Genomic DNA, 18,668 nt, shown 5'->3' with positions numbered 1-18,668 from the left:
GCTCTTTTCTTCTCCATTAAGTATGCCCTAACTTTGACATGAAAGACTCGATAAGGCTATAATTTTCTATTAGCATTGCAATTTGGCTACTACATCAGGACCAAACTTAAGCTTTGGCGTCGCACCTGAGAAGTATAGTTTAGCTTAGTACCAAGAGGTTCCTCTTCTTAGGATCCTGCCCAGGGTACAGATATTAAGTTCTTTGATGCAATTTGATGTATGCTTGAGGAATTAACACCATCCATATACTTCAATTCCTCCTATTACAGCGTTCCCAAGGCTCATTCTCAGAGGATGCTAATCTCCTAGAAGAACATTAAGAATTTTTCTCCTGGTACCTGGTCTTTAATGCTATCTGAGGTTTTCACTAGAAAATCCACACTAGAAGCTCATTTCTTTATATGTTTAACAGCCTGAATTCACTCTTGAGATCCATGTATTGGTCAAAGGATTCTTAGAGTTGCTATAGTCTTCTATTGAGTTCTACACCAGACAGAGCAATACATGGAGGTACCCAGGAACCCAGGAGAAGCACTGGGTTCCAGAAACACTCTGTACAGAGCAGTATAACTCTCCATTTTGCTGTTTAAATAACAACCAGTCAGCTAGCTTGCATGAGCTGAGATATACAGATATATGGTGTATTAATCATATTAACCAATCAGTTCACAGAGAGCCAAAATGCAATCATAAAGTTTACAGAGCCATAAATAAAGTTCATATAATGCCACCATCATGCTCTAGTGACAACCCCCTACCCCACCCCATTGCTGTTGCTAACACAGTGTGTGGCTCGTACTCGGCAGAGTACTTCCTCTAGGTCACTGTCACTCCTTCTTCTGAAAGATGACTCCTCTCCACAGCTCTCCTCCACAGAGATCATTCAGTATTCCTTTCTTCGCATCATGTTTCAAAATCTCATGAAGAGTGTTTGAGTTTAGGTCCTGATAGTATAGCTGTGCCCTGGCTATATATATAACCTATATAACATATATATATATAACAGGCGATATATATCTTATATATATGTATCTGATATATGTATATATATATGATATATATATCAGAACAATCCCAGTGATCACTATCCATTATATTATGTGCTCAGAATCTATGCCCCTCCCCCTTCCTTTTTTAGTTAATGTACTTAGTTTCTCTGGGGGGAGAAGGTATCCTCCTCACAGCGATCTTTGGTGATTCTCTCTCCCATTTTACCCTCAGCCGTGGGTAAACACAGTGAAATTCTGTCCAGCATCTTCCTTCTCTCTGACTTGCTTTTGTTGGGACAGGGTTGAGACTTTCCTAGGCTCGGGGGCATCAGGCTTGAGCCCGAAGCTGCAGGAATCGCTATACAGAGAGAATGAATGGCCTGTGAGGAAAATCAATACAGAGAAAGGCAGAACTAAAAAGGGCCAGGTGTGGACATGCTTGAGTCTCTGGCTCCAGTCCAGCCAACCCAGGAATTTTGACTGCTTGGGTCACTTGCCTGCTTTGGTTTGGTTTGGTTTGGTTTGTCACTTTCATTACTTTTTATTACTTTTCTGTCATTTGCAAGTGTAGAAGTGTGACCCGAAACACTTAAGGAGACCTTGGTCTGCAGTGTGGCTGCTGTGGAGATATTGTGTGTGTGTCTGTGTGTGTGTGTGTGTGTGTGTGTGTGTGCGTGCGTGTGTGTGTGTGCGCGCGTTTTGACTCTGTGCATGAGTGGCTGTTTTGACTCTGAGATGCAGATAGAGGAGAGCCTTGGAGGTCTCTTAGTCCCATCTCCGCCATGTGGTACTTCTGGTTTCTGCAGCAGGCTGGTAGAAAAGCAAGCAGGAAGTAAGTCACTCTCACAGGTGTGCTGGCCTGATTAACATTCCCCACAAAAGGTCAGCATTCTGCTTTGTTGAAGTAATCGAAGGAAATGAGCATGCTTCACACCCAGGTCCATAGACTGATCTGAGGAAGTCTCCCTCAAGTCCTTGGAATGTAAACCACAAGAGAAGAATAAATAATAAGAATTAATCCCCCATCCCAAACTAAGGCATACTCCTTTTCTTCTAAAACCCAAGGAGGAGCCTAGCTGTACAGTTCCATGAATGTCTCAGAACAAAGCATTGTACAAAAGTCAATGCTCACATCCTGTGTGAGACACGTATCTTGTCACTCTGTGGACCATCTCAGAGCTTGAAGCTATTTCTCGCACGATGTAGTAATGTCTCAGGCAGCGTAGCAAAATATAATGCTGATGAATGAGAGGAGCCTGGCAAAGGAAGAGTGGAACCGGCATCTGTGTTTGCATTTAGGTAAATATCCAGAAAATGCACGCCAACCTTCAGCATTCGAAAACAGGTCAGCAGTTGCTGGGGACCAGGGAAGAGGGAAGGAAGGGAAGGAAGCAAGAGGATGGGAAACTTTGGGTAGTAACAGAAGTGTTTGATGCTTTGACTTCCCAAGTAGGTGTGTGTGTGTGTAGTGGGGTTTCAAACACATCCAATTGTACACTTTAAATATGTAAAGTTTATTGTATATACAATCTATCTCAAGAAAGCCTTAAAGAAGAAGAGAATGTTGTACCAGACTAAGTAAATGAAGCATGAAATGAAAGGCAAATTGAGCTGAGAGGTATATATATATAAGAATTGAAAGGAAGCCGTCACCACCCCTCGGAACCCCTTAACCCTAGAGACGCTTCTCACACAATGAGACAATGCTCCTTAGGGTAAGACAGCCTAAAAGCCCCACATGCTCACAAGCACTTCCTCTCCTGGTATGTAGTGGTACCTGAGATTCTCACCAGGGTTATCGCTCCTGCAGGGACCCTGGAGACAGGGGCATTTAAACAGAGTGTGTGCATCGGGTTAGCTCATTAGCTAAAGGCTTACTAGATTTACACCACTGCCTTCCAACCTTCCCCTCAGGAACCTGAAATTATACCCCGGGGAGATTCTGGGACTCTAAGGTTCAGAGGTAGCTCGTATTTTTAAAAGCGATGAGTCTTTCATGTCAATATAATTACTAAAACTCCCAAGTAGCTCTTCAGCCTCAGGCGGCACCTCCCCTTTCCAGTTCCTCCCATTCCCAAGACCTCTGCACTCAAAACAATGGCCCAGCAGCCCTGAGAATTGAGAGATGCGTTTGATTCAGCTCGGTGTCACCACAATCACACAGCTGGCTTTTCCTTTCTGTCACTTCTTTCCCCTTCCCCAATAATCCATATCCTTTATTCTCCTTTGACTTTTTTGACTCCAAAACTACTGGCACTTAAAAATGACTCCTCTCATATTCTGCTGAAATCCTTAGAAATGCTACTTTCCAACTGGGTACTGTGGTTCATGCTAGGACTTGGGAGGTGGAGTCAGAAGGATTAAGGAGTTCAAGGCTTCCGATTTTGTAGCCAGCCTGAACTATATGAAACCCGGCCTCAAACAGAGAGAGGGAGAGAGAAATGAGGGAGGGAGGGAGGGAGGGAGGGAGGGAGAGAGGGAGAGAGGGAGAAAGGGAGAAAGGGAGGAAGGGAAAGAGGAAGGGAGGGAGAGAGGGAGGGAGGGAAGGAGGGAGAGAGGGAGGGAGGGAAAGCAGTTTCATTTTAACCTTGGACTGCAAACCCCTAAGATGACCGGTACTGCCGAGCGACTACTTATCTGAACCCATGTCTGTTGAGCTGAGGCATTAGCCTGTGGGAACACACATAGGACTGGTAAACGCGGGGTATGGCAATGGCCTGCTAGGAGGAAGGGCTCTGGGTCCTGGCAAAGCTATGATGGATGGAGAGAGTGCTGGAGGACATATGGGGCCATGGCCCACCCCCTAGAGCTGCCACCTCTCTTGTTCTGTGTCTCCGTGACTCTGAAATGTGGCATTCAAGCTGGGTAGCCTCCGTCTGTGCGAACTGTCCCCCCGAGAGTCTAGAATTCACACGCGTCTTGTTTCCACACAGAAGAGGCGATTCAGATTTCAGTTAGGCTTCCAGCTTAGCCTCATCTGCGCATCCTGGAGGAGGACGAAGTGGCGGCCTCGCTCTGTTCTTTGTGTCTCCATCCCCGCGCGGTCGTGCGCACAAGCCTCATTTGTGGAGATGTCTTTGAAATGTATTCACTGAAGATAATTATAGAGGTCTAACACTTCTGCTCTTCAATTAATGCTATAAAATTAATGGTCCTTCATTTTTACATCCTATGCAAATGATGGTGTCATCTCCAACTGTAAGCCTCCCTGCTCACACGCTGAATATGATTAGTGTCCCTCGAAGCTGAATTAGAGCATGCGACCTTCTGGGGTACGTCAGGAGAGAGACCTCTGTGTGCTTGTTTCTAAGGTTTCATTATGAAATGTTCTTTAGAAGCAGAATTGCAGAGTTGACACCAAAACAGGTTTCAGGGACTGATGTTTTGAGGCTGTGGCCTTAGGACAGAGCAGACAAGAACAGGACAGCTCATAAATCTACTATTTTCACCTGAGATGTAAGACATTCTGGCCTTCACAGTATGCACATCTCCAAACAAAGGACAGACAGATTCTGTACGGTAATGAGGCGGGTACATTGGAAATGTAGAGTGATTCAAATCATGTAGCCATTAGAATACCCTTTGCAAACAGACCCAAGGGATGCATGGTCAGACAGTAGATGTATTTACTCGACAGGAAGCTCTGGTAGCAAAAAATGACCAACACCCTGGCTTAGGAAGGAGGCAATTAAGATGTTGTGATTCTTTTATTTGAAAGACCAGAGTCAGGAGCTCGTGAGTGTGGCTTCCCATGAACACGTGGGCATCTTGCAGCGTTGCTATGTGTGCACGTTCATTTCACAAGGTGCATTTCTGGTTAGGAAGTTTGGAGGAGTTGAAAACCCCGACATCGCTCAAGTGCACTCACACTCAGAGTCAATATTCTCACTCGTCCTTCGGGTGATGGACCCGCAGCTGGTGTTGGAGTCCTCGGGAGAAGGGCAAGTTTAGGACGACTGGAAGCTGAGGGGAATGACAGAGAACGTGGGGGAAGAGGGACAGAAGGAACCTGACCAGAGCTGGGAAGACAGCTCCCTCCGTAAACTGCTTGCCACACAAGCGTGGGCCTGGTCTACATCTCCAGGCTCTGCATAAAAAGCTGAGCTCAGGGGCGCAGCACTGTGCCTGTAATCTCAGTACTAGGGAGATGGAGAGAGGAAGCTCCTGGTCTAGACAGTCAGGAAGCCCCAGGTTCAGGGAGAGATTATAGATCAAAAATAAATAAATAATATGCACATACCACGCACATAGAGATACACACACACACGGTACAGAAACAATTGAGGAAAATACCGGATGCCCATTTCTGTTCTTCACACTTGCTCTAGTGCTCCCCCCCCTCTCTCTCTCTCTCTCACACACACACACACACACACACAGAGAGAGAGAGAGAGAGAGAGAGAGAGAGAGAGAGAGAGAGAGAGAGAACTGTAAGCTTATCCTACTCCAGAAGGTACATAAGCGATTGTAAGCAGATTCAAGATATAACGGCCAGAATTGGTCTCATATTGATGGATTCCACAGTTTCTGGCAGTCAGGATTATTTGTATCATTGGGCATCTTCCTCAAGCCAAATTCAAAGAGAGCAATTCCATTTATCCTTTGTGCTCTGCTGGATTGGGCGAGACACAATTATTCAGATTTTGTTTTTTGTTTTGTGTTGTTTTCTATTGTAAGTGAGAATTCGTTGGCCGCAGACCAGAACTTGAGAAAACTTGAAAGGGCAGGTTTTCAGTGGGGATGCTGAAAGCTGCACACAGGTGAAACTTCTATACTCAGGGTGTATTACAATTCAACAAAATTTAAAAGCCATTTAGAGTATGGGGCATCATTTTTGCTGACAGTATTTTCTGCACAGTGGTAAGTGTACCAGGCAAGCAGCATCCCTAGTGACCTGCACAGTCAGAGAAGGGCGTTTAAAGAGATAACTGCAGCACACCTAGGACAGCCTAGGGTGGGCATGGCTGGCTTGGAAGTTAGGGCTAATCGGTGTCCACTTACCAGAAGATGGAGAAGAGCTCATTTCTCTAAACTTGACTGAAGGAGAGCCCCAAATATACTGGGATGGAGAAGGGTTTTAGCAAGCCATTCGAAGTGGAGAGTTGCTAAGTTGCTCTGAATGAGATAGAGAGAGGGGATGGAAAGAAAGCCTGATGAAGTGGGTTGGGACCCACGTGGCTGCTCTCAATCCATTGGATTGTTTATTATTATCATTTGTATGTTTGTGTGTGTGCACGCATGGGACACTTGGTGTGAAGGTCTGAAGACAACTATGCTATGGGAGATACCTCTCCTACCACCATTTCTTTAGGGAATCCAACTCGGTCCTCAGGTTTGACTCTGTCAGTCATTTCGGTGGTTCTGCTCCTAGCCTTGTAAGTGGCAAAGCTCACAAGGTGCTGAATGGGAGTGAGCGACAGTTTGTGAATAGCCCTTAAGGAGCTGGGTTCCATGTCTAGTTGATGTGGATGAAACAGGCAGTTCCTGTGGTCATAAGCATACATGTAGGGTCCATGAGGAAATCGATGTTGAGCTTGGAAGACTCAAAGAAAGGACAGTGGCCTTGAGTAACAGTGAAGCTAGCTTTGAGACAAGTTTGTTTTCTTAAAGAGAGGCAAAGAGGGGCAGTTGAAGCCCAGGCCATGTAGGAATGAACTGGGGAAAGTTGCCCATTTCTTGTGTGTTTTGTATTGGAAATGTTATCTATTATTAGTGGTAAGATTACAGACTCCTCTACAATGATACAGAAATAGAGAAACTAAAGAAAAACTAGCTTAATTCTCTGTCTGGTAAGGCTGACCACTCACCAGGTCAATATGCAGAACCTATCAAGGTTAAAACACCTTGAATTCTATCCAGACCCACCCCATCAGGCAGTGAACTTATTTGGGTATTTATTTGGGTAAACAAATACAACCCCAACTTTACAGGACAAGCTAAGTGGCTGTCTCTGGAAATACCATTTTCCCACAACAAATGGTCCACTAACAACCAAATGCAATAACAGTCTTGTCTAGACTCTTGCTTGGTGCAATACATTACAATTTTCTTGAGACGAAGAAAATTTGAATTGGGATTAAAATGTGACATTAATATTCATTTTGAAGACATGAGAATGGCATTGTCATCATATAAGATAGGGCTTGTGCTTGAATAGTCTCACAATTAAATATTTATTTTTGTGAGGCCTGGAATAAAATGACACAACAAGTAGGATTGTGTTTAAAAAAAAAAGAAAAAAACAAAATACCAAAACAAAAAGAAGAATGGACGGGGCAAGAAGTTCAGAGTCACAATTCTTCAGCCCAGTCAAGGAACGTAGGCACTTGCACTATTAGAGAAGAGTCGCGCCATTGTCTCCATTTGAAGCACGTCTGAAATGCTCGCTATAAAAGTTAAAAACTAGTTCAGCCAAAATAAAACCAGTTTCTTCCAGTTTTCAGTGCCTGAAACATGTCTGTCGAGATGGCTAGTTCTCATCCCGCAAGTTACTTCAAGTGTAAGAGGCAGCCTACATCTGTGAGCCATGGATACATCCACCCGTCCTTCCATATTAAAGCGTGTATCTCAAAACCAAACCAAACCAAAAAAAGCCACATCAAGAAAGCAATGGGGGCTAGATTGTGTCCTCCGGAGTCCTGTTAAAGACCCAGTGCCCCAAAACGTATGTCTACAGAGACCTAATTAAGGGAAAAGGGACTTACATGGGCGAATGCGAAGCTGCCTGTTTGGGGCTGTAGGGTTTCCAGGGAGGTGGTTAGGTCAGAGTGAGGCAGTAGGTGCATGCTATTCCGGAATAGCTGGTGGCCTTGTGATTGAGAGAAGCACCAAGGCACACAGGGCACCAAGCAAAGAGACAGCAAGAGTGTGGCCATCCGTAGGCCAGATGCAGAGGGCACAGGGAGACCAGTCCCACCAGCACCTTGATCACAGACTTCAGCCTCTGAAAATGAAAGGAAGTGTGTGCTGTTTGACCCTCCAGCCTGTGGCCCAGGCACCCTGGGCCAGGAGGGCATGGCAGGGTGGGGGGAGGGGGAGAGGACGTGCCTCTGCTGAGCTCCTGGAAGGCATCCCAGGCTATTCTCCCTTGTCCAGGAGCACTTCACTCTTTGCTTGGATCCCATGGTTTCCCTCCTCCTCCTCTCCTCTTTGTTTCAGGGGTGAAACTGTGCCTCTGGGTGCCCACATTTGCCAAATCACTGCCTGAACCGCAGATTGTAACTTTCCCGAGGCCACGCTGGTCCTTTCAGCGTGTCTCCTTCAAGAACATGCCACGTCTTCTTCAGACACAAATTACCCCTGGGAGGTTATGGAAATTTTAAAATAAATAAGTAAACTCCTTGAGGGATTCCAATACAATAGTAGCCTATAATTCTACTTTTCATAGCTACTGAGAGAGAAACAGTGCTCCAATGCGTAAAGCATTTATTATATCTTAAAAGAAAGCTCTTATTTCTGGTTCAGAGATTCAACATGGCATTTATAATTATATTCTGGAGTCAACACTCTTAAAAATTTGGGCTTTCATGCTAAAAGTGATTTAAAAATATATATATAATTACCTACTAATTCTCCCCAAATGGTGTGACTTGCCTTTTTTTTTTTTTTAAATCATAACTCATCTTAAACAATCTACTTTTTCTTTTTGAGGAAGTCTAAAATAACACACGGGTGGCTCGGCCTTGGCATAGCAAAACTCTGGAACATTAAACTGAAGTCATAACAATGGGTAATATTTTAATATAATGGAAAATGATCATTAACTTTTCTAGACAGGAAGGAAATGAATTTTCCTCATTGTACACATTCTGAGAAAAAATGAGGATAAGACTATTTCAAAGGATGTTCTACCTAATTCGAATGGGCTCTAAGTACCATCCTGACAATAGCCTTGGAGTCTGGTGTCAGCAAACTGAGCAAACAGAGTTACCGAGGAAAGAATGAGGCTTGATGCCTCTCCAAAACATATGCAGACGAACTTGAGATTTCAGAGGATGATTAATCCTACACAGCAGTCAAGAGCCTTCCCCAGGGCCCCTCTCAGATCTCAGGTAAATCGCCCCCTTTATCGCTTCCATCCCCCCCTGACTCAGAGCGAATATCCTATTAAGCCTTCATAAACCCTTTTCAACTTAAAATGGGACCTAGCCATATTAAAAATGTGCATTTATTAAATATTCTATGAAAGTCACAAAATCTTCAAAATATTTTCCGTAGACACCAGGGACGGTAGCTGTGTTTCAGAAGCCGTGTCCCTCGGGAGTTCTCATTGCTACAGTTTCAATTTCGGCCCCTCCCAGCCCCTCCCACCCCCTCGATGGTTCTTGTCTCCTTCCACTTTTTCTAGTCACCTCCATTTCCTTTCCGTTTTTTTTTTTCCCTGTCTCTATATTCTTGGGTTATCCAAACATAAACAGTTGTATAGTAAACACACATCCCAGGACTCCCTTCCAAACACTGACTGCCAAATCAAACCAAAGGGGACCAGAGACCAGGGTCATTATTTCAGTGATCCAACACTAGTGAAGAAAACAGCAAGAGCAGGCCAATATTTAAGCAACCAAGGCGATGTGGCCAGACAATTCTGTTTCCTCTTCTTTCTGTCTTTTAGGAAAAGCACAGCCGTGGCCACAGCATTCTGAAGGTCCCTGAGCCTCTACTGGGACTGGCTGTGGCCTTACAGGAATGGACACCGTGCTGTATTCCTCCTGCCCCCATCGGAGAGCAGCTCATTGTTTCATGGATTTGGAGCAAGTTACTCCCCACCCCCCAAGGAGCCTCTTTGCACACTGGGCATCCAGGACTGAGTGTGTCCCTCTCAGTACACATGTCCTCCTTCTAGCAACACTGGCCAGCTACAGTGGTCATAGTTTGGGGGTCACTAAGCGGAGTGTCATTTGTAGCCGGCAAGGCAATTTGCAATTTACATGGCTGACTAGAACTTTGTCACAAATCAACTTTCTGCCCACGTGCCTTACTCCAGTCTCCGAAGAAGCCCTGGGGAGCAAAGGTCAGCTGGACAAGCTCCTTGTGAACCAGCAATCCCACCCGCCCCGGCCCTCCCCGGACCCCCGCCCCCTGGAGACAAAGAAAACACAGAATGCTGAGACATTCATGAGTCACATTTCTGCCTTTCTACCAGCTTTATGCTTGGCTTCCCTCTGGCCTGGGGTGCCACAGCCTGGCAGCAGAGCAATGTTTGTGCCTGCAGGATGTCCCGTGATTAAAAGAAAAACAAAACCCAAACTCATCACTGCCTCTCAAATAGCCAAAACAAACAAGCAAACGTCCAAGCTTTTAGAAATGGAATTCCGGCTTGTATCATGAATGTCAGGATTCCAATGGAGTCTGTACAAAATGAAAGTGATTGCTCATGAGATTTACTTAATTTAGCATATCCTGCTTCTCTCCCATCCTCATCATCCTTTCTTCTTTCCTTCCTTCCTTCCTTCCTTTCTCTTTCTTCCTTCCTCCCTTCCTCCCTCCCTTTCTTCCTTCTTTCCTTCATTCCCTCCTTTCTTCCTTTTTTTTCTTTCTTTCTGTCCAGGACTTTAGCTTTGTAATAGAAAGCAAAAGTGGGTCAGAGTTGGAGAAGACTGAGAAAGAATAGAAAAGCCGACAAAATTCAGAATGAAAATGTCTCCCATCCTTTTTTCCTCCTCATTCCACAGATTCTTCACCTGCACAAATGAGACAGGTCAACAGGGCTTCGAGCCACCATCTCTCACTGAAATAGGGTCAACATGACACACTGGAGTGTCCACCCCCTCCCTCCCTCCCTCCCTCTCTTCCTCTCTCTCTCTCTGTCCCCCCTTCCCCTCCCCCTGCCTTCCCACTTCCACTATTCGTTATGATATAGGAAATACAGAGACACCAAGATAGTAGAAAATGCCAAAACGAAGACTCGGCTTGGGAGAGTGGGAGAGTGCTGCGCATGGGCAGCCTTGTAAGGAGACAGTGGAAATGGTTGGCCGTGCAGAGCCTGAGCCCTGGTCCTGGAAATCATCTGCAAGAACGCACTAACTCCCACTCCGGGATACAGCACTGCTGACGCGCGCAGTAATGAGAACAAGAGCAGCAAACCCGACATGTTGGCTGCCGATGCTCATTCCCTCTTCACTTCCGTTCACAGAGCGTCCTGGCAGGCATCCACAGCGCCATATGCTTTCGGGAAGCGGGGACGCGAGATGCTGTGGCTGTGGGGAATAGAGCCTTATTGCTTCATACGATTCCTGGTGGTAGAACTGTTCCGAACAAGAACGCGTCCCCATAGGTGTGCTCCAAGAATTGCAGAATGAGAAGGGACTTCAGGGCAAAGCTTACACAGTGCGGGTAGTGGGATCCCTGAGAGGCAAGGCTCCTTCCCGAAGTCCTACAGTCTTGAACCTGCAACTCCTGACCACTTCTGAGCCTTAGGATCCCGGCTTGAATCTGTGGCTTTCAGAGGGATGTTATGGGTGTTGATGCCAGTACCTCCAATACTTTCAGTCACTAATAAATCTAGGATTGTTTTTGTTCTTTTAATGCCAAAGAATTAGTATCAAAAAAAGTAAAGGCGGGAGGGAGGGAGGGAGGGAAGGAGAAGAATCAGGAAAATACAGGCTATGGAGTAAAATAAGTTTCTGCCCAGCATTGGCAAAGGCACAGTTTGGACCTCAGTTTCCTGGTCTGTAAACCGGGAACTAGTCACTATTACCATCACCATTCATATCTTATGAAGAATACACACACCAAGCATACCAAATACATGCAAGAAAACGAAACAAAACAGCAACAAAAGTCCAAAATTTCAGAGCAAGCTGTGTGTAAGAAGCAGTTAGTGGGTCTGAGACCTGGTATGGCTCAGCAGTCCTTAGCCCCAGAGACCGAAATACTCAGGCTGAGGCCTCTTGTGTGTGAGCAGACTTGTGCTCAAATCACAATGTAATAAGATAATTCCTAAAAGTATCTAAGAAAGCCAGTTTCTAAAGAGGTGCTTGATGACAGGCCCCCTAGACCTTAGGACAACTGACACCGTGATGGAAAGACCATTCAGCTTTGGAAGCCGGTGCGGAGGCAGCAACACCTGCCGAAGCAAGAACAAAGACCTAATCAGCCAAAGTCCACTGTTTTGGGGGAAAAAAATAACTAAAAATGCTAACCTGGTTTTTTGGTTTCTCTAGTTCTTTTTTAATTATTTGCATTCTTTTAAAAATTGTTTTTATTGCGTCTTACATTTGGGTTCAATGGTTAAGAATCCTGGCTGCTCTTCCAGATGTCCTGAGCTCAATTCCCAGCAACCACACGGTGGCTGACAGCAATTTTAAGGAAGAAAATGATGACTGCTATAACTAATATTCATATGTTGATTCTTGATGAAATAATAAAAAAGAATAGTCCAGAATGAAAGGACAATTTTTAAAAAGTAGCTTGAGGCCTGGGAAGATAACCCAATTGGTAAAGTGCTTACACTGCAAATAAAGGAGCCTAAGTTGAATCCCCAGAAGTCATACCGAAATGCCAAGCCTGAATGCAGAGCTAAGATCTGGGAAGGCTGGGACATGCAGCTCCCTGAAGCTCAATGACCAGTCAGCCATGCCTACTGCACAGGCTCCTGACCAAAGAACAGTACCTGATATTGATCTCTGGCCTCACAGGCATGTGCCACACAGACACACACTCATGCATGTATACACACTTGTCGTGGACAGGACCAGCCTCACAATCACAAGAGGCCAAGTTCAAGCCCTGAGCTTCCCCTCCCCATTCATGTGCACTTGAGATCCTCCTCTCTAACTGTGAACCCAAGCTTGAGTTCCTGAAGTTACTCCTGTCGGATATTCCGTCACAGCGGAAAGAAAAACAATTAATAGAAGGAAAGGAAGAAACCACTCTGCAAACATGGCAGCTCCTTTGTGAGCACGGAGAGAAGGCAGCCTTTGCTTCAACATGCTCCTCATCCAGGATGGGCCGTGGATGAAGGCAGAGCCTGTGGCTGTGGTCTCCGGGAGGGGAACTCCACAGACACATGCACGAGCCCTAGCCCACAGGCACACATGTGCATCTCCCACTTTGGCCTCCCTGCCTTTGCTGAGCGGACTCTTCTTGTGCACACCCCAAAGCCAGCAACATGCAAGCCCTGGTTTCATAGCCTCTCTCTTAAGAGTGCTTCTTATTTTGGAGCTGGTTTGATAAAGAGGGCCAGTTCACCAGCGTCACAACTGGCTTGTTCCTTTATTGGAATTATTCAAAGTTGCACCCTTGGTGATCCCATCACTCCGAGACTCAAAGATGGGAGGGGCAGGGGACGCGGAAATCAAGTAATTAAAATGCATAAAGCTGAAAGGGCAATTACTGTCCTACACCATGATCAATAAAACAACAATTTAGAAAGGCAAGTTTTTCAGCGTACCCCGAGACTAGCATGGGGATGCTCTGTCGCGTTTGGGGAAGGCGAGAAGTTCCGAAACAAGTGCCACAAAGACCACACACACCTTTCAGAGACTTCTGCAGGAAGAGTGCAGAAATGTACATCAAGGCCTTTATGGAGATGTCTCAGCAGAGGTCACATTACAAGCAGGACTGTCAACCCTCTTCTCCCCAAACACATGTAAGTATGGGGTTTACAAGCCAAATATGCTTCAAGAAAACATGGTTGTTTAATTTTTGATAAAAAGAAAAAGAGAAAGCTAATCTTTGCAAACAATTACAAGATTAGCTATTTATTTCTACTGGGCCAAACCAGCTGGCTAAACTGCCTCTTAACCACGTCTACTCGGGATTCTGAAATCAACACAATGTTCTAGGGCAGTGGTTCTCAACCTGTGGGTTGTGATCCCTTTAGGGTCAAAGAACCCTTTCATGGGGGTCGCCTAAGGCCATCAGAAAATGCAGATACTTACATTATGATCCATGACAGTAGCAAAATTACAGTCATGAAGTAGACACGAGAACAATTTTATGGTGTGTGTGTGGGGGGGGCGGTGGTCACCACAACATGAGGAACTGTATTAAAGGGTTGAAAGCAGCATTAAAAATGTTGTGACCCACTGTTCTATGGCAGGAGGTGAAAGATGAGTTAATGCCCTGGGTTGAGTGTTTGACTTCTTTCAAAACTGACGTGAAAATTGAATTCCCATGGGATTGGTAAAGACGATCTAAGGAAGAAGTTATGGTTCTTGCTCATATGTTCTCCTCTGGTTTCCACATACACGTGTCCCATTTCACACATGCGCACATACATAAATAATAAATAAACAAATACAACTTAAAAAGAGAAATTTAATTGTCAATAGTAATAGGGGTAAGGCCTTTAGGGTGAGGTGGTGGGACCATGGAAGCTCTACCTTAATGGATGAATTTAATGCCTTAATAACGCGACTTTCCTCTGCAGCTCTTCTGTCACGTGAGGCATTCCTCCCTCCTCCAGAGGATGTAGGGACACTACTTGGGGATTGAGACCTTGCCTTCACCAGATACCAAAGATGCCCATGACTGGCTAGCGGACTTTTTCAATTCCAGAATTGTGAAGAAATGCAGTTTTATCCACTATGACTCACCCAGTCTTTGCTCTTCTGTTGCAGTGGCCTGAGGGGTCTAAGACGGATACATCGAAGCAATCTTAAATCTGTCCAGCTGCTTAAAGTCAAATTTGTCATTTAAGAAAATACGAGAAAGGTACCAGAAACAAACTCTTTGTCATGGGTCTCATAAGTGGTTGAAGCCAAAGCAGCGATTTTAAGAGGCAAGCTTCCCACTGCACCCAAGGCTAGTGCCTATGTGAAAAACGTTGGAAGTTCATGACTATTTTCTCCTTTTAGATCCATCGAGTCTTGTACATCTGAACTCAACACTTTCAGCCCTCCCTTCAAAGAGAGGAAACTTCTGGACCAATTAGTCTCATCCGGGACCATTGACCACCAGCCATCAGCTTGGAGCCTCCGTTGTGAGCAGAGCTTTGTCCCGCTGTACTGAAAGGAGAGTGAGGCCTAGAAACAGGAGCCTCCTTCATAGCTTTCATGTGTGGATAATCGGGTAGCACAAACAGGACAAGCGTAGGAGAGACCCAAAGATGATGCCCAGCTGGAGAAGCACTGTCCCCCACTCTGCCTCCTTCTATGCGCTGTTCTGTGTCTCTACAGCGTTGCAGAGTCTTGGTATTTCGGCAGAGTCCCAGTCCATGCTTGTTGCATTTAAGACAAAATTAGAGAAAGCCCAAACACAAATAATGTACTACATATGGCGTCTAACTGTAAGACCAAACAAAGCAGGCAATGAAATGACTTCTGGTAGCATGAATGAGGTTAGTTTGGCAGTGAACTAAGGCAGCGGGTAGGAAATGAGATGCTTTAATGGAGAAGGAGACACAGGGATAGACATGTCTGAATTCTCAGGGGAAGACAACATGAAGATGGCTTGAACAAATGGCGTCTGTCTTGGGGAGCTCCAGTTTTAGATATGGTGTATTTTCGGAACTTGTGTGAGCAGGCAGATTGGTGTCCAGCCACTTCCTGTAAAAAAGGCATGCTTCTTCTTTTGCCCATGTATTTATTGGCCAAAGGGAAGGAAGAAAGGTAGAGGTCTGTGGGGCAAAGTGGAATGCTGGAATGTTCTGAGCTTCACTGGGAAAGAGCAATGCCATCTGACACACAGGACTGGGAGTGGATAGCAGAGGTTCGGTGGGTTGGGGGAAAGGCCTGGGATAACTTCTGGGAGTGTCTTCATTAAGCGATGGCTCGCCATCCATAGGTCAAGATGTGACCTAAGCTCTTAGGACTGTGAAGCAAATGTAAGAAAATTATTAAGAAGAATGTGTGTTCAGACAAAATAAAGCAAGAGTCTAACTCAGGGAAATGACTCGCTGCTGTGTTTGAATACAAAATGTCTCCAAAGACTCATATCCTAAAGGCTTCATCTCACAACAGCTTTTAGAGACAGTAAGATCACGAGGACTCTTATGTAATTAGTGGATTGATCTATTGAAGGATTCATAAATGAGTAAACTATTGTCAGGAATTGGAAACTGTGGAAGATGGCCTTCTTTTGAAGAAGGAGGCTGCTGAGGGCATGCTTTGGAAGGGTACATCATCTTCTCCCCCACCCACCCCACCCACCCCATCTCTGCTCCCTGGATGTTATGAGGTGAGAAGCTTTCTTCCACAAAGCCCTTCCGTGATACCTCGGTTGCATCTCAGGTCTATAGTCAGCAATGGAACCAGCAGACCATAGACTGAAATCACAAGAAAAATGAGTTGCTTTTCTCAGGTATATTGTCACGGTGGCGAGAAGCTAGCTAACAGCCATCCACACTTTCATGCAGTTTGAAGCCCTTCCTCCATTTTGAATTTACTTTTCCAGTGCAAAGGGTAATTGGTGTGGGTGAGGCTTCCAGCTGCCAGCCAGACTTTTGCACTATGAGTACACCAAATCCCTGCCAGAGAATAAAATGGATCCCACGCAAGGACCTGGGAGGAGAGTCTGATGGGAGAATAAAGAAACAGTTTCTATAACTTAGCTACTTCCCAAGCAGCTCACACTTGTGAATCCTGCAAGCATTTCTTTTAGATTTTAAGATGTTGGAACGTAAGACTGAAAGAAAGGGGTCCAAACACCACACTAGCAAACCTCAGGGGCTGTTTTCCTCTTCGCTGGTCCTCCACATTGCTTACACGGAATATTTGCTTGAAGGAAGTAGGGCTTCGGAAACATCTGGTTCCACTATTTTTTGTTTTTGTGTTTGTGTTTTAGACAATCTAATGCAGTTTGTTTGTAACAAGATATGATCTGTACTAAATTTGAATGTCTATGTTATTCAATAGATTTAATGAAGTTTTGTCGTTCTGATACATGTAATATTGTGCCTGTCTTCTGCAGACTCCAGGTGGAAATGACGAGGCAGGCTAATAATAATGGCATGCTTTACAAAAAGGCATTAATTTATCAAGGAGTTCGCATATGATCTCATTAATATTTTACCTTGGGGAAGGCTGAAGGGTGAGGAGCTGCTGTAAAACCCCATACGTATCAAACCATTCACAAGATAGGACCAGCTTCATTAATGCCTGTCTGCGATCATTTTCAAAGTTGACCTCTGCACCGAGACCCACATCCCCTCATTCACGCATTATAAAGTGTCTGTTTCTGGGAGCTAGTGGCTTTCTGTTGACCACACATGACACCAGTAACTGAACATTGCCCTCCCAGCATAAGAAAGTCTGCTTTCTTCTCCTGGTCCTTTACCCTTACTAAGGTACCCTGTCTTGGAATGAGTGATTGCTAGAAGCCCAAACCACCCAATGAGAACACACATAGCAGTTCTAGCTGGCAGCGGCACCAAGGGTCATCTTTGGACTCCTAGTTCTGTTGAGTCTTCAGGAGACTCCAGCTCCAGCTACCATCTCACCACAGCAGGTTGAAACAGCTTGAGTGACCACAAGCCAACTGACCATGTCAGACATGTTGATAAACTATGGAAAGTTTCTAAGCTTTGGAGTAGCTGATAGTGTAGCCATGACTAACCAGAATGCCTTCCATGGCTTGACTAGATGCTACTTGGCCACTTGCTCATTGAGTTTTGTTCTAAGCATCATTTCAGAGGAGCAAACATATCAATATCTTTCAAGGGCAATACCTCCAGTGATCTGTAACAAAGATCACTTCACAAGGTTCTGTTGCCTCTTACATTGCCACACTGAGGAACAAGCTCCTAATATTTAAAAGCTTGGGGAATGCTCAAGTCATGGCAAAATTATAGCGCTGCATGTTACAATTTTAAAAAGTGTTTTTATGTCCGTATCTTTTTTAAAAAAATTTTTTTTATTTATTGTACGTTGGGATTTTGCTTGCATGTGTGTCTGTATGAAGGTGTCAGATCCCCTGGAACTGCAATTATAGACAGTTGTGAACTGCCACGTGGGTGTTGGAAATCCTACCCAGGTCCCTTGGAAGAGTAGCCAGTGAGTGCCCTTAACCGCTGAGCCATCTCTCCAGTCCTTATGTCCATATCTGACTTTCACTTCTTGATAAGGGGAAAACAGGTTTTCCCAAACACTTGTTAAAATTTCAATTATTTTGCAGCATTGAAGGTCAAATCTAGAGCTTGTGTTTTCTACCTCTGAGTTAACCTTCAGCTCCCAAGGATCCTTAAGAAATCCTCCACTTACTGTTCGTAGTTCGGGGAGATGTGCCCTGCCTAGTGGGCACTGCTCTGGCAGATGACATCATTTTGGTTCTAGATGTATAAAGGAACAAGAGGGCAGTTGAGCTCCTGAAAACATATTGAAGCCAGAATGGTAAGCATGATCCTGACCAGCGAGGTGGCAGAGGGGAGGGAACATGGAGACAGCTGAAGCTGAAGGTGTTTGAAGATGCCTTGAAGTTCTGTAGGTCTTATGTTCCGCCATCAGGGCTTTCTCCCTTGCATGTGACCTTCGGGTCTGAGTCAGTGCGGCCTGATGTTCAAGGCTCTTTATGTAAACTGAAAAGAAAAGGATCCCTTATGTATGCCCCTCCACTGACCATAAGGGGACACTATACCAGTGGTCTGTGGCTCTGTTCCATGCTTCTCCAGAAGAAAGCAGGGTAGAGGAGGCTTCTGAAATCTACCATGCCCCTGCGGTTAATGCTTCTAGTAGATAGATAGATAGATAGATAGATAGATAGATAGATAGATAGATAGATAGATAGATAGATAGGTAGATA

This window comes from Myodes glareolus, chromosome 15 (genome assembly GCF_982192425.1).
Source record: "Myodes glareolus chromosome 15, mMyoGla1.1, whole genome shotgun sequence".
In the NCBI taxonomy this organism is placed as follows: Eukaryota; Metazoa; Chordata; class Mammalia; order Rodentia; family Cricetidae; genus Myodes; species Myodes glareolus.
Note: the sequence above shows the minus strand (reverse complement) of the source record.